The 17,016-nt window shown below is 42.6% G+C and overlaps 1 protein-coding gene across 3 annotated transcripts in view; it reads left to right on the plus strand.

Moving 5' to 3' along the window:
• Nucleotides 1-205: 205 nt before the first annotated feature.
• The window catches only part of RCAN2 (regulator of calcineurin 2), a 244,270-nt gene continuing 227,459 nt past the window's right edge, over nt 206-17,016 (plus strand). The window contains exon 1 of one of the 3 annotated variants that reach the window (XM_070418474.1): nt 206-481. The gene's annotated coding sequence lies outside the window, so the exon portion shown is untranslated. Of the gene's footprint in view, nt 482-704; nt 958-17,016 lie in introns of those variants that run through there. The other 2 variants (XM_070418473.1, XM_070418475.1) reach the window with 2 other exon arrangements.

A 17,016-nucleotide genomic window follows, 5' to 3' on the forward strand; every position in this document is an offset into this window, starting at 1 on the left:
ATGGGAGTCCTTGAAGCCCTTCTGTCCCCAGGTCTGGTGGCTGCGACTCCTGGCAAAGCTGTGAAGCCCGCGCAGGGCACCTTCAGCCACGCGGGCGGGGCGGGCGCAGGGGACGCCAGCCAGAGGACGCCAGCACCCACCCCGCGCGAACCCCAGGACCTTCCAGGGGTTTCCCGACGTTTCCTCAGTGAAGGAGAGGCGGGGGCAGAGGGGGGGCGGTCAGTCCGCTCGTAAGAATCTCTGGCCAGTACGCTCTATGCACAGTTTGCTCTTCGGCCAGTTTCTTCTGCCCAGTCACCCTGCGCCTCAGAATCAGCCCCCTCCCCAGTCCCAGTTGCAAGCCCCCCCTCCAACCGCCCTGGCTGGGACCCTGGGAAGCCCCTCCTAGCCCAGGCCGGGACTCTGCACAGGCTCCTGCGCTGGATCCCCAGAGGGTCTTCACCCCCGCAGCTCCCTCCCCCAGCCCAGTGGAAAGGAGAAGGTAAGGGGCTGAGTGGGCGCCCCGGACGTGGATGGGTGGGGGACCCGGCAGGGCTCCGGGTCAGGGTGGGAAGAGATGAGAAGCGGCCAGAAGGGGGCTTTCGGTTTCCTGGGGTCTGATTGGAGGTTGGCCCGATGAGTCGGAGCTGGGGGCGCGCCCATCCCCGCTGGCTCCTGCGAGAACCACCGCTCGGCCCCTCCCCGGAGCCGCTTTGTCCCGGCGCCGGCGGCGGAGGTGGTGGAGAGGAGCGGGCAGGAGGCAGAGACCCCGGACGGACCGCCCGGACACGGGGAGGCGGGGCGCGCGGCGCACGGCCCCGCACTCAGGCCCGCGGGCACCGCGCCCGCCCCACGCGCTCGCACCGGCGGGCAGGTGAGCAGGCGGCGCCGCCCCCAGTCGCCGGCCCCCCGCCGACCGCCCGAGCCTCCGTGTCTGTCTCCGTCGGCGCGGCGCGGCGCGGCGCGGACACCCATCAGGTCGGTTATGTAACGGCGCCGGCCCACTCGCCCCTGCACCCGGTCCTGCCCGGGCTGCGTGGGGCGCCCCAGCCGCGCCCCGGACCGTGGCAGGGGGCGGGCGAGCGCGAGCGGGTGAGGGAGTGGTCCAGGGGGGCGGCGGGGTGGGGGGTCTCCGGATCCCGTTGTAGGCCCCCAAGGCGGCGGTGGGGACAGAGGTCTCCCCTGACCCCTTGCTAGAGGGCGCGGGTCTCGGAGAGCCTCTTCCCATTCCCAGTGGCCCCAGGGTTTGCCTTTTCGGGAGCAGCAGCAGGTGCGTAAATGGCGGGTAAAGAAAGACTCCCGTGGTCCCGGGACTGAGGTGTGTGGGGGGTGGTGGTTAGACGAGGTGGACCGGACCCAGAGCGCAAAGGAGAAACGCGGGGGGCTCCTCTCCCAGCGCTTAAAGGATAGCACTGGGCAGGACGAAGGTGCTCCGAGGCGCAGCGGGAATTGTCCTCCCTGGAATTAGCTGGCTTGGGTCATCTAAAAATAACTCCAAGTTGGAAAAGTGAAATAGAAGGGAGCACAGTGTGCCGAGTTCGCCCTGCCCGTGGGATGCTTCGCTCTGGAAGTCACCGGAGGGAACAGGCAAATCTCAGCCACCTGATCCCTCCGCCGCCTCCGGGGCTCACTGGTTTCCAGGGTGTCTCGATTTGACTTTTAGTTAATGATTTATTCTCCAAGGCACTGCAGTCTTTTTCTTATCCCCAAATAAACGATAGAGCAGAGCGCATGCTTTAAATCTCTTCTGTGTCCTACAGTGGGATGGACGTGTGCTATGGATACTTCAAAAGCCAAAGCTTTTTAAAGGATTGTTTTAGTGAAAAAAACAAAAGTTTCTGGGCTCCCTTTAACATACAGCCCCGCAAGTGGAGAAGAAAGGATGCCAGAGCACTCCAGCCCGCCCTTCCTTCCCCCTCCCTTCAGCCAGAATCCCACTTCACCTGTCACACAGAGGGCAACTTTAGGGAAAATAGGACATTAACAATAATGTAACTCAACTTTCACACGTATTACATCAACTTCAAAACACAGGACAAATGCATCGCAGGCACAGGGCAACCCTTGCCAACTGGCCCCCTCCATTCTGGGGACACAAGGGAGTTGGAACATCCTAGAAGCTGGGAAGGATCATGAAGCCCGTCAGCACTGACTGTGGAACAAGGCAGGGGAGTGGACATTTGGCTGCTTTTCAGTCTACACATAGATTTTCTTTAGCCTTATAGCTATTAAGTATGATTCGTCATTGAGCTGAATGAGGCTGAAATTCGAGTTGCACTTTGCTTTCAAATCCACTGCAAATCAGATCTGCATTAATTGGCCACCTAGTGCCCAAGCCCAGCTCATTGAATTTTGTGAGGGGAAAAAGTGTTCTCAACCAAAGCTACAGAATCCCAAGAGCTTTCAAAATGCCTGTGTGTACAGAGCCTGCAGAACTCAAACGAATCCTGGAGGGCGTGGCTGTCTCCAGGGATGAACATTTAGTAGGCCTAAGTGGAAACCTGAGAGCTTTGTCGTTAGAAAGTGGATATCACACTCTTTTAAAAACCACTGGAATAATCATTTGCAGCTGGTCAGATACAGTGCAGAAACTAGGTTTGTTGAGACCAACTTTGAGAGCTGCTGTGGTCTCATTTCCCATACTGTCTGTACCATCCACTCAGCTAATCAACAGCTGTTTGTCAAACATCCACTGTGTGCTATGTAGGCCCTGTGCCAGAGACAGAATGAAAGAGGCCCATGCCTTTCAGAAAATCATCTCACAAAAAAAGGATAAGAAAATAACTGATGATGATCAACATGGTGAGTGTTTAATGGAAACAGGAACAGGTTCAGTGGGAGCCCAGGGAAAGAAGGCTGGAGAGAATCTGGAAGAGCCTTCAGAGTTCACAGGTGAACTGGATTCCGGTAGGCACTAGGAGTTCTCAATGGAAGGGAGTTGGCTGTCCACATTGAAGGAAAGGTCATGTTCAAAAACTGTGTAGGTGTTCTGAAACGGGGACGTGGCAGGGGAGTGTGGCAGGGGAGGAGGGATTTTAGTTCACTTGGGTCGTGAATATAGCCTATTCAGGAGAAACCACACATTTTTATGGGAGAAATGATTTGATCTGACTTGTGTCTTGCAAAAGTAACTTTGGAGGTGGTAAGTAGGTGGGATTACAAAGAGGAATGAGCTCAGATTTCAGACCACTAGAGTGGTTCAGACCACTAGAGTGGTCCAGACCACCTCCCCCAAAGGAAATGAATTGTGCCTGAACCAGGAGAATAGGGAAAAAGAAGAGAGATCTACAGAGAGCCATTTCATCGGGACACTCAATGGCACTAGGTCATCAAGTGGATGGTGGTGTGGAAGGATAAGATGTCTAGATACTGTCAGGCTTTTAACTGAGTTAGAAAGTAAATAGAACAAGTAAGTTTGAGAAAGATGAGGAATTTCAACTGAAAGCTTTCCCTCTAAGATCAGGAACAAGACAAATATACTCACTCTTACTACTTAATGCAACATAGGACTGGAAGTACTGGTTAGAACATTTAGGCAAGAAAAAGATATTTAAAAGGCATCCAAGTCAGAAAGGAAGAAGTAAAACTGTCTCTATTTGCAGATAACTCAATGTTATAAATGTTATATATGGAAAACCCTAAAGACCACACACACACACACACACACACACACACTCACAGAGAGAATTCAGTAAAGTTGCAGGATACAAACCAGTATACAAAACTTAGTTGCATTTCTATACACTAATAATGAGCTATCAGAAAGCAGAATTAAGAAAACAATCTCATTTAAAATTGCATCAAAAAGAATGAAATACCTAGGAATACATTTAACCAAGAAGTTTCAGTACCCTGAAAACTGAAAGACTTTGATAAAAGAAATTGAAGAATCCATAAATAAATGGAATATTCCATGCTAATGGTTTGGAATAATTAATATTGTTAAAATGTTCATACCACCCAAAGCAATCTACAGATTCAATGCAATTCCTATCTAAATTCCAATGGCATTTTTCACAGAAATAGAACAAACAATCCTAAAATTTGTATGGAATCCCAAAAGACCTTGAATAGCAAAAACAATCTTGAGAAGGAACAACAAAGCTGGAAGCATTACACTTCCTGATTTCAAGCTACATTATGAAGCTATAGTAATCGAAACAATATGGTATTGGCATAAAAACATATACATAGATTGATGTGACAGAAGAGAGAGCCCAGAAATAAACCCATGCATCTATGGTCAATTGACTTATGACACAGAAACCAAGAATATAAAATGAAGAAAGGCTGGTTTCTTCAATAAATTATGCTGGGAAAACTGGACAGCCATATGCGGGGGTTGGGGGGGAGCTGAGCCACTGTTTTACAACAAACACAGCAATCAACTCAAAGTGGATTGAAGGCTTAAACATAAGACCTGAAATCATAAAACTGCTAAAAGAAAATATAGTAGGTAAGCTCCTTGACAATTGGTCTTGGCAGTGATTTTTTTTTTTTATCAGCAAAGCAAAGGAAGAAAAAGCAAAATAAACAAGTAAGATGATACAACAAATTAAAAAGCTTTTGCACAGCAAAGGGAACCATCAATAAAACAAAAAGGCAACCCAGGAAGTGGGAGGAAATGTATGCAAATCATATATTTGATAAAAGGTTAATATCCAAAATATGTAAAGAATTCATACAACTCAGTAGCAAAAACCAAACAATCTGATTTAAAAAATGGGCAGAGGAATTGAATAGATATTCTTCCAAAGAAGACATACAGATGGCCAACAGATACATGAAAAGGTACTCAACATCACTAATTATCAAGTAAATGAAAATAAAAACCATAATGAGATAGCAACTCACACCTGTTAGAATGGCTATTATCAAAACAAAAGAAAACAAAACAAAAACAAGATTACATGTTGGAGAGGTTGTGGAGAAACAGGAATCCTGTGCACTGTTGGTGGGTATGCAGCCACCAAGGAAAACAGTATGGAGATTCCTCAACAATTTAAAATGTAGAACTACCATATGATCCTGCAACCCCGCATCTGGGTATTTATCTGAAGGAAAGAAAATCACTGTGTCTAAAAGGTATGCCTTTATGTTCATCGCAGCATTTTTTACAATAGCCAAGATTTGGAAACAACCTAAGTGGCCATCCATGGATGAATGGATAATGAAGATGTGGCATATATAAAAAAAGAAGGAAATCCTGCCATTTGTGATAACATGGATGGACCCTGAGGGCATTATGCTAAGTGAAATAGGTCAGAGAAAGACAAATATATCTGTAAACTAAAAAAAAACCTGAACTCACAGGTACAGAGACCAGATTGGTGGTTGTCAAAGGCGGGGGGTAAAGGGTGGGCAAAATAGGTGAAGATGGTCAAAAGGTACAAACTTTCAGTTGTAAGATAAGTTTTGGGGGTTTAATGTTTAATATGGTAACTATAGTTAACAGTACTGTATTTTGTCACTGAAAGTTGCTAAGAGAGATCTTAAAAGTTCTCATCATGAGAAAAACATTTGTAACTATGTGAGGTGATGGATATTTACTGTGGCTATACACACACACACACACACACACACACACACACACACACACTAGAGGCCCAGTGCACAAAATTTGTGCACTGGTAAGGTCCCTAGTGGCTGTCTCCACCAGCTGGGACCTCCCTCCCTTCCCCTGGCCAGCCCCGCCCCCTGGTCAAACTCCTGGATGACCTCCCAGTTGAAGGGACAATTTGCATACTATGCATTTATTATATAGGCTATGGCAAAACCATTATGTTGTATACCTAAAACTAATACAATGCTATATGTTAACTGACTCTCTATAAGACTGGGTGTGGGAAAGAAAGTATACAAGAAAGAGTAAGTTTGAGAAAAATGGAGAATTTTGACTTTGAAGATCAAATGAAAATGCTTAGTAGGCACTTTCATTTTTCAAAGGCACTTTTCTTTTTAATTTCTTCACTCCTGGTGCTAACCTTCTATTCATCTTACCTTCATTTCTGAGACTGTCTAGGGCTGCCTTTGGAGAAGAGGAAGAAAATTTGATAGCAAGAAGTTTTTTCCACCTTCTTCCCCAAAAGTGAAAGGTTTAACTGTCATTATCTGAACTAATTATTTTAGTCAAAGTAAAAATAATTTAAATTATGATAGTAACTAGAGGCCTGGTGCACAACATTCATGCACTGGAGGGGTGGGGTCCCTCATCCTGGCTGGCTCCCTCTTGCAATCCAGGACCCCTTGGGGGATGTCCGACTGCCAGTTTATCTAAGCTGACAGTCGGACATCCCCAGAGGGGTCCTTCGTGCTGCTGTGGAGGTGGGAGAGACTCCTGCCACCACCACTGTGCTCGCCAGCCTTGAGCCCGGCTTCCTACAGGGGGTGCGCACTGACCACCAGGGGGCAGTTTCTGCATTGAGCATCTTCCCCCTGGTGGTCAGTGTGTGTCATAGCTACCAGTTGTTCCGCTGTTTGGTCGATTTGTATGTTAGCCTTTTATTATATAGGATAGCTAACATTTATTCAGTGTATACTCTAGGTGAGCACAAAGGAGTTAGAGCTCTACCTAGATTAACACATAAGATTCTCACGATGACTTTATGAGGCAGACTGCCCTCTGACATCCCCCAAGGGGTCCTGGATTGTGAGAGGGTGCAGGCCAGACTGAGGGACCCCACTGGTGCACGAATCTGTGCACTGGGCCTCTAGTATACTTGATAAGAAACCCAAGGGAAAGCGAGAGTACCATATCTAGGTTGCACATTTAGGAAGAGGTGCACCGGGGTTCAAGCTCAGGCAGTCTGACCAGCACTCTGAATCACCAGTCAGAACTAACAACACTGAAATGATTCCTGTTTAGCCTGGAGTTTTATTTATTTTTTATTTTATTTTTTTTTACCCTGTGTTTGAATATTTGTGGCTGATGCTATAAAAGAGAACAGACTGAGTCAGGAGTCCTGGCTTTCATCTGGGCTCACACCTAATTTGTTGTGTGACCTCTGCAAAGTCACAGCCCCTCCCAGGCTTTCTTTATTTTAAATCTGTATGTTACTTGGAAAAGAGGCCGACCAGATGATTTCTTGCTGTCTCTGTATTCTTTTTTTTGTAATATATTTTATTGATTTCTTACAGAGAGGGATAGAGAGTTAGAAACATCGATGAGAGAGAAACATCTATCAGCTGCCTCCTGCACACTCCCTACTGGGTATGTGCCCGCAACCAAGGTACATGCCCTTGAGCGGAATCGAACCTGGGACCCTTGAGTCCGCAGGCCGATGCTCTATCCACTGAGCCAAACCGGTTAGGGCCTGTCTCTGTATTCTTAAATTCTCACATCTTATTTTGAATTTTACCATTGAATTGGGTTAAAATCACACCTGCCTTGTCTTTTTTAGAATAGGAATACTTCCAAGAGGATTGACTCAAATGTGGCCTGTCCTTAGCAGCTGATGTCAACTAGCCCTTGGTGCATGTGTTGCTGAGGGTGCTGATGTTGGGGGAGCCTGCAGTTCAGAGTGTGGAAACCAGGATGGGTACTAATGTGGAGGACCCATAGTTGGGAGTCAGTTTCTTCGTTTTAGACGTGTCACTTAAATTCTATGAGACTTAGTTTACTCATCTCTGGATAATTGGAATGATAAATATATGTGTTGTAAGGTCGTAAGGAGTGAAACAGATAACAGAAAACAGGCACAGCACACGTCTGCCTCATTGAAGGTGCCTAGTAAATGGGGGTCCTCACCCTTCACCCCCAGGGAAACAGACAAGCCAAAAATAGCTCAAACCTCCTGCATTTCAGAATGCCCACAGAAAAATACTGTTTGTAGTCAGGGTGGAAAGGGATTTATTTTCTTAATCTGATTTCCTCACACTCAGCTCACGTCAAAAAACAGAGATGAGACTCAGGGTTCCTAAGCTTTGGAATGTATGCAGAAGAAAGCATTGTAATGGTGGCTGTTGAACAAAAGAATTGTGTAGTAGGAATTTGGGAGCTATATCCTAGTTTTTATTACTGTGGCTTTAGTTCTTTGTGGGAATAACGGCTTTATTGTTTCAAGCGAGTGAGATATGCCTACTACAAAATATTCTAAGTTCTTTGAGGGCATGGGCTATGCCTTAATACTGCTCTTACAAGGTTGGGAATAAAGTATAAAAAGCGTGGACTTGGCATGGAAAGGCCTGGATTCCCTTCCTGGCATGTCACTTCCCAGCTATGTAACCTTGAGCTTCCCAGTGATGTGACAGCCACAGGAGCTGGCATTTGTTGAATGCTGCCCCTGTTCAAGACGCTGTGCTCAGCACACTGTATACGTTATCTCATTTAATCCCGACAACATGGGGGTATTATTGTCACTATTCACAGATGAGCATGCCCTGAGGATCAGATCTCTGAGTTGAAAATTTCTTATCGGTACAATTAGGAAAAGAATACTTGATCTCTCCACCTTACAGAGTCACCGGGCTGAAATGTTAGAGTCTGCGAATGTGCGCTCATATTCACAAAATGGAACTCCCTGCACAGATGTTAAGGATGATTGACACAGTAGGGACCTCCCAAGCGGTCAGTTCTAGTTGGGCCTGGCATAGCACCAGGTTTGCGAGGGGAGGGAGGTCCACTGTATTTAAAAGACTTTTGTAGAATGCATTAACAAACAGTATTTCCTTGCCTTATTCTTTGGTAGCTTGTCTAATGATACCTGTTGATTTCAAGGGTAACTTACCTGTCAGTACCAGGACTCCACTAGGCTGGGCCAGGAGGAGACTGACCAGGCAATGGACCTGGGTCTTGCTGGTGAAAGGGGGAGGAAGGCATGGTTTACAGGAAAGAGGTAACTACCAGAGTGGTTACCTCACTATAAACAGAGAAGGCTGAAAGTCAAAGCCAAGGTCGAGGAAGGCATAGGCATGATGTAGAATGCAAGAAGTCATCCCTTGGATGAACATCAAGTATGAGCAACATGTAGAGTGTGGAGTCTGCTCAAGGAGGCTAGTGTCTGCTGAAGACGAGTGACCCTCTGCCCTGATATTTTGAATGGCTTCTTGGGTGTGTGTACTTTCTATAAAATCTTTGGAAAACACAGAATAGTATAAAAAGAGAAAATTAAAATGACACGTATTACTACAAGCAAATGATAATTACTATTAATATTTTGTTGTATTTCCTTTCAGTCTTTTTATATGCATATTTTTGTAGAATTGGGATCATTCTGTGTTTAGAATTTTGCATCCAGTGCACTTCACCAAACATTTTAAATAACTTTCATGTAAGTTAACAATCTTTGTGAATATTGTTTTCAGTAGCCACCCGCATGGCATTCCCATGTGGGATTTTACCAAATTCATTTATCTCCTCCCCTATTGTTGGACATCTAGATGGTTCCCAAGTCTCCAAAATACCATAAATAATACTTTGATGAACATCTTTGATCATAATTCTTTTCTAAATTTTAGGCCATTTTCTTAGGATAGATTGTTAGAAGTGGAATTATTGGCTCAAACAGGCTTTCTACATATCTTGACATTTTTAATTGTCTTTCCAGGAGATTGCAGTAATTAACATTCCCACTAGCAATGCATGAGAATACGGGTTTCACCTCCACCCTGCTAGTAAGCACTCTTTTTGGTGAAGATAAGGGGTGGCTGCTGTTAGTGCTTTCCAGAAATGACCCCCCTGTGGAAATGTTCCTGCTTAGCTGTTGCTTCAAGGAGGCTGAGGTTTCACTGTGGGAGTTGAAGATGGATGGGGTAGATGTAACATGTGTGAATGAGTGTTTGTAGGAGAGTTGTCTTCAGTGGATTAGCTTTTCTTCTAGTAGTTCTGTTATTATCTGGCGTATGGATGCCACGGGCTGTGTGGGGTGACAGCTGTCATTGCAGCCTGTTGAACTACTAAAACTGACTTAAATGAGGCAACATAAAGCAACCTCTGCTTACATGAGAACTGGTTCAGTTTGCCATTCAAATCCCGAAAAATATTAACAGCAAATACGTGTACTTATTTGTATTAGTTCTATTGTTGCTTTTAATTGGCTTTGACTGGTTCCCCTCCCACTGATGGCAGGGCCTCTTTGGCAAGAATTAGATAACTATTTCATTATGTCTTTTTCACCTTCCACACAGTGAGATGCAATGCAGAGGAAACCATTTTGAATAAATAACTAACATAATCAATTGGAATCTCTTTAAAAATCATGTGAATGGTCATTATTCTAGAATTTTAATTTGACAACTAATCAAATTAGTCTTTCCAAAAGAATCTCTGCATTCATTATTAGGCTACTATCAACTAAGTTGGTTATATTGACTAACTTATTGAAGTAAACAAACAGCCAATTTGAATTATTTCCCCCCACAAAATTATCTGAAAGACAGGCTAAATTAATATAATTTGTTTTTTATTTCTACTTCTGTAGCTGTTAAAGATAAAAGCCTAGTAATGTAGTGTGGCCAGCGTAGCTCAGTCTATTTGATCTTATACTTCTCTTTTGAGGCTTAATAATTAGTCCAGAAGAAATTATTTATTTGATCATCATGACAGGTATCATCATGACTTTCTATATAGAGTATATTAAATTCAGATCAACTAATGGTAGTTCAAACAAAATTGTATTTGCTCAAGAGCAAAGTCTCAACCTGGAAAAGTGAAAGCAAAGTACTAATTCATGAATATGTTACCTTTTTTCCTGCTGTGGTCATTAATGATATGCCTTTGATCTTTTATGATGTACAAGCAACCTTTTATGAAAGGTTAAGTTTTGGTCAGGGAACATATTCAGCAACTGGCATCATAAATGTGTTTATTTGGCATTCTTAATTTTCTGAGTGTTCTGTCTCTTGGTGATTTCTGTTCCACACACAGCTGTTGTTTGCATTAAACTTCAAAATTTGACAAGGTGACATTTAGGTGAAAGCTCTGATTTGAAATATAAGCAGAGTAGATTTCCAAAGCGTAGCTTCTAACCTTGGGTCTAAGGACCCCAGCTCATGGCTACTCCATGGGGATTCTTGGCTCACACCTGGAAGTTGGTTTGGTTTTGGCCTCCTGAGATATCACGGATGGGGAGAAGGGATCTCCTTTCTCACTCTGGTTTTCAGCCACACTGGGAGGTGTGGTATCATTCTGGAAGGTCGAGAAGGTTTCCACAGCCCCCATACCTGTGCAGATCTATTTGGAAAGGTTGTCTCCAGGGGGAAGTGAGATAAATGGAAACTTGAACTTCTCCCCTCGGTTCCCCAAAATCCAAATTAATTTTGTATTCAAGTATGCAACCACTTCCTTGAGGCTGTGTGAAAACTGCTCAGACCATTACCTGGAAACTGAAACATTATGAAATTTGGGATGGCTTTAGATAGGCTCTGTTGTGTGCTAGTGAAATCATTAATGGGACATAGGACAGGCCACAGTGGCCCTGTGACAAAACCCAGATGAACAGGTGGCACTCTGCTCCTTCATACTTCTTTTTATTCACCTAGACCAGCGGTTCTCAACCTGTGGGTCGCGACCCCTTTGGCAGTCGAAGGACCCTTTCACAGGGGTCGCCTAAGACCATCCTGCATATCAGATATTTATATTATGATTCATTACAGTAGCAACATTACAGTTATGAAGTAGCAACGAAAATAATTTTATGGTTGGGTCACAACATGAGGAACTGTATTTAAAGGGCCAGAAGGTTGAGAACTACTGACCTAGACAGTTCCTGGAGGCCACAGAGCAAGTGCTGTAGCAAATGACCTTGTGTTATTCATGGAATGGCCTTCATGGTCTCCAACTATGGAAATCTCCAAAGATAGTACCTCCTCATGAGGCTTCTACTTTTATTCTTTAAAATTGCTTTTAAAATGTCACATTTAAGCATAACTATATATATATATAACAAAAGCTTTTGTCTTGGGTGAGAAAGATCAAACTTAATACCATGCTTTCAACCTTCTCACCTTTAATTGAACCTCTTCCTCTTTTTTCTTTAAAAAATTTTTTTAAAATTGATTTCAGAGAGGAAGGGAGAGGGAGAGAGAGAGATAGAAACATCAGTGATGAGAGAGAATCATTGAACTACTGCCTCCTGCATGCCCTACACTGGGGATTGAGCCAGAAACCAGGGCATGTGCCCTGACCAGGAATCGAATGGTTCATAGATGAACGCTAAACCACTGAGCCAAGCAGACTGGGCTGAATCTCTTCCTCTTAGCTCAGCCATTTCCATGTCTTCATAACTGTACCTGGCTATTGTCTTACAATTCAAGCCACCATGTGATACTATGAGAAGGTTATTTTATATGAACAAAATTAGAGGTACCGTAATGGATATGAGTGAAAACTAATCCTAGGTATTTTGATGACACTATAAATTTCATGAGTATCTTATAGGAAAGAAACTTCAGAGACTAATGAAGGTCAGAGACCTTTACCTAACTGGTATGTGGGGCTGTTTCCAGTATACCTGGCAGTTGGACTTGGTGGATTTCCCAACTGATTACCACAGCACCCTTTCTGCTCCCTCACCCCCACCTCATCAACCATTTGCTCTCTGAATTATTTTGTGTGATTTCAGATTTTGGCATAAGCCTCGGAGTGTGAATGGAGACTTTCCTTTTAGAATCTGTTCCTATTCATCTTCTCAGACACCCTCATTTCAGTGATCATAAGGCTTTGAAAAGCTAAAGTAATACTTCTTCCTTCCAAAAGAAAGAAAAAAATGGAAAGATCTCGATATTTTTCTACTTCAAAAAAAGGAGTGATGTTCAGGTGGTAGAATATAAACACCAACCTAAAAGATAATTTTTAAAATTTTAAAATATTATTTAAAAATATTTTGAAATGACTATTAAGGTCATTTAGATTTAAAAACATCTAGTAGACAATAAAAAAATAAAATAAAAACATCTAGTAGAGATGATTATCTAGTTTGTAAAAGATCATGAGGGAGATAATAGTTTTCTTTTTATTCAGTTATAACCTTTTTTTTTTTTTTTGATCAGGCCAGTTATTTTAATGATTTTCCAAAGTATCAATAAAATTATGTCTTTTCTTGCTTTGGAGTTTCTATGAACGAGATATTTGTATGCATCCTTTATAGTATCCTAATCATTGCTTAAACAAACCATTCCTGTACCACTTTTATCATCCTAGGATTGCTAACGGTTTATTTTTAAGACCATATGCTAATGTCACGATGAAGTCATTCTTCTTACACTGTAGAGTTTCTGTCAGTGATGTCTGTTGTTGATCATGTCAGTGTAAATGCTGCCAAATATACACCTTTATTTCCCTAATTGCAAATTAACTTTTTTATGGCTACTTTTTAGAGAACCCCGGGAGACCAATAGCAATAATTGGAACATGGCTATGAGAGACCAGATATTATTTCTTCAGCTTCCTATTCTAATAAATAATTAACCACCAAGTTGCTTATAAATAAATCAAAAGCTTTATAATAAACAACAAACTAAGGAGCAGTTGCCTACAATTTACAGATATAGAATGTTATAGAAGTGCTAGACATAATAATAATCAGAATGATAAATGTTTTTTAATGATAACTAATTTAAAGCACATTGCAATTATGTAAAATCATAATTGGACATTCTCCTATCTCTGCTTCTTGAAATTCAAGTTTCCTTCAGGTTCTATCTTTTCAGGATTTTCTCAATCCTTGAGCCCTCAAAAAAGCCATTGGTCTTTTTTTCAACCTATATGTATAGCACATACATAGTCTAACCTTTATATCTCATTCACTCATATATTCATTCATTCATTCATTCATTCATTCATCCCCACTATGCACCAGGTGTTCTGCTAGCCACTGGGGTACAAAAAAAATCAACAAACAGAGTCCCTGTCTTTAGTGGAATTGGAGTCCAGTAGACTTCAGCTTCTTGTTTACCTACACCTGCTCTGCATGGTAAATGCCCTGTGGGTGAAGACCACTCATTCATCCTGTGACCCCCTGCTATACATCACAATGGCTTGCAGGTGGAGTGCACTCTGTCGGTGGTCAAATGAACTGATTATTATATTCATTCTAAATAATTGAGAAGCACAAGGTTGAAGATTTCAACACTTTCAAATGTCTTAAAGCCTTTGTTCTCATACAGTTGCTAACTAGAAAAATAATTCCACAAGATAAGTTTGTCTAGTTCCACTTACATGTCCAAAGTCCTCTCAGAATATGATCTAGTGCCACATCTTTATTTTATATTCCAGGGCACAAATATGATAGGTAGCAGTGTCTGAACTTTCTTCAGGCAGGTGTATTAAAGGCTTCTGTCTCAAACTCAAATTATTTTGAAACTAGTGGCCCAGTGCATGAATTTGTGCACATTGAAAGGAAATTAATTAGAAGAAATATTTTAATATTGCTATTCGCCCTTTCTCTATAATAGAGGTGTCAACCAAATTCACAATCGACAATGACAGATCAAAACACATGCGTGCGATTGGCCCCAGCAAGAGCTTTATATGTATCATGCATGCATGAGTCAAATTAGCCTTTTATAGATATAGAATAAATTTGCTTAGTTAGACCTGCTTTCTGATTTAGCTAAACTTTTTCCAGCCCAGTGAAGCACCCCAACTTCTCTTTCAGGTAATTGTCAGCAACACAGCAGTAAATATCAACACAAAGCAGATTATTATTGTAGATCATGCAGTGAGAACAAAGGGTAAAATATTTAACTACAGCAGTGTTTGACTATATTCTGCACAGTGAGAAAACCTGAACTCATTTTCAAGTTCCACCATTTCTTACTTCTTTTCAGTCAGGTCAAGTTTCTAAGCTTTCTAAATCTCCATTTTCCAGCTAATGAAAAGAAAATAGGATTCCACCAAGTCTCCTATCTACCTACTCCAGGACTTCTGTGAGGATCAATTGAGATGAGGCATGGGAAAACGCTTCACAGACATTTGGTTAAAGTGTAAAATGTTTCCACCTGGCAATTAAGCAAGTCATGTTCCTATGCCCGTGGTCAGCAAACTGCAGCTCGCGAGCCACATGCAGCTCTTTGGCCCCTTGAGTGTGGCTCTTCCTAAGCCTTAGGAGTACCCTAATTAAGTTAATAACAATGTACCTACCTATATAGTTTAAGTTTAAAAAATTTGGCTCTCAAAAGAAATTTCAATCGTTGTACTGTTGATATTTGGCTCTGTTGACTAATGAATTTGCCGACCAATGTCCTAGGCTGAAGAAACTCCAAGGAGGCTAGTTGCGAGGGAGAGGAAGCCAGGTATTGCTACTTGACGTCATTACCCAGATGGACACTTAGCATATTAGCCTTTTATATATATAGACGCTTCTGTTTGGTAAGCAAGTGCATCCTTCCCTCTTTTGGGGAGCTTGGATGTAAAGCAACTGATCCAGAATAATAGTGGCTGTTTCTTTTGCACCAATTAAATATCAGGGCTAAGAACTTTCCACACTGCATCACACATAGTCTTCTCAACAACTCTGTGAGGTAGGTTCTATTTTTATCCCTATTTTATTTAGATGAGGAGATGGAGGCTCAGGGAAGTTGAGTAACTGGCTTAGGGTCTTCAGGTAATAACTGTTGGAACTAGGACTTACTAATGGTCTCTTTGCCTCCATAGCCCACCACTCCTTGTCCCAGTGGGATCTGTGGGGGCATTCATGGGGAGCGGCACGGGACTTCTACATGATAATGCTTAAGTTTTGTGGGGTTTTTATTTCAGTGATAATCTAAAATAATGTTAGTATATTCTGGATCATCCAGATGACCACCTTATAATGAATAATACTGTCACGTGATTTTGGTGCCCGAATGTGTGTTTTTTATTGACAATCAAGTTGGTGCCAGTATAACTTCAGTTGCTGTGGACTTGTGGGAATGAACTGGAGGACCTAATGGTACTTAGCCTTAAGTGAAGGCCACATGATGGTGTGGAGCACTGGTCCAGTGATGTTTAACTTTTCTGTGAATGCAGAAATGTGGGAGGAGGGTCCTAGTACAAGGTGAATGGCAGGAACATTCTGAAGTCCAACACCTGTGTTGCAGTTTTCAGTATCATAGTCATAATGAGACTCGAGGGTTACTTTTCATAAAACATCATCACCTGAATATTAAGTCAATTTGAATTGGATTGGCTTTTAAATTTCATTTGTATTTAGCTAGTACTTGGTGGTTTTAGAAAGGCGTTGAAACTGTAAGAACTTAGTTTTATGTTTGCATATATTTAGGTATTACAATAAAAAATTTAAGTCAAAATTGGGAGGCAGTATTTTTTTCTTAAAAAAAAGTGGTCTGTTCCAAACATTAAATAGATCCTCACTAATAAAAAAAAGTGGTCTACACATTTTTCAAATTTGAACACACTAAATTCCTCTGCACTACTTAGTGAAAACTTGCCTCTCAAAAAATGCTTCTTCATGACCGGCCAGCATGCTCAGTGGTTGAGTGTTGACCTCTGAACCAGGAGGTCATGGTTCGATTCCCAGTAAGGGCACATGTCCGGGTTTGCAGTCTCAACCCTCGGTGGAACGTACAGGAGGCAGCTGATCAACAATTCTCTCTCATCATTGATATTTCTCTCTCTCTCTCCCCCTCTCCCTTTGTCTCTGAAATCAATAAAAATATATTTTAAAAAAATGCTCCTCCACCCACCAGGCGTCTGGTCTGTCCAAGTCTTCCTCAGGATTAAAGCACTGACATTTCCTTTCAACCTGCAAATGATATCTGGGGAGGGTAAGGTCTGACCTTGGGTGAAACTCGAACTGGCTGTGGTTCTCCTCTGAGGGGCCTGTCAATCAAGGTGCCTCTGGATTCTCTGTCACCCTGGCTTGATTCTGATAACTGACAGTTGTGTGTGCGCATCACCCCGGTTCATCATCATGTTCTCATCACCTCCGTAAAGGTTTGTCAGTGTGGGCTAGGAAGTGGCACCAGCCCCATCTAAGCAGAGAAGATAATGACATTGTATTGGGATTTAAAAGCCTTCTGGTTTGAAAGGTCTCTGAGTCTGTCCAAAATCAGTGCATCAGTTACTCTTGAGGAAGGAAAAGGAAACCCTTGTTAAGT

This window comes from Myotis yumanensis, unplaced genomic scaffold (assembly GCF_028538775.1).
Source record: "Myotis yumanensis isolate MYYU_CA2020_CCGP unplaced genomic scaffold, mMyoYum1.0.hap1 SCAF_6, whole genome shotgun sequence".
NCBI classification, from domain to species: domain Eukaryota; kingdom Metazoa; phylum Chordata; class Mammalia; order Chiroptera; family Vespertilionidae; genus Myotis; species Myotis yumanensis.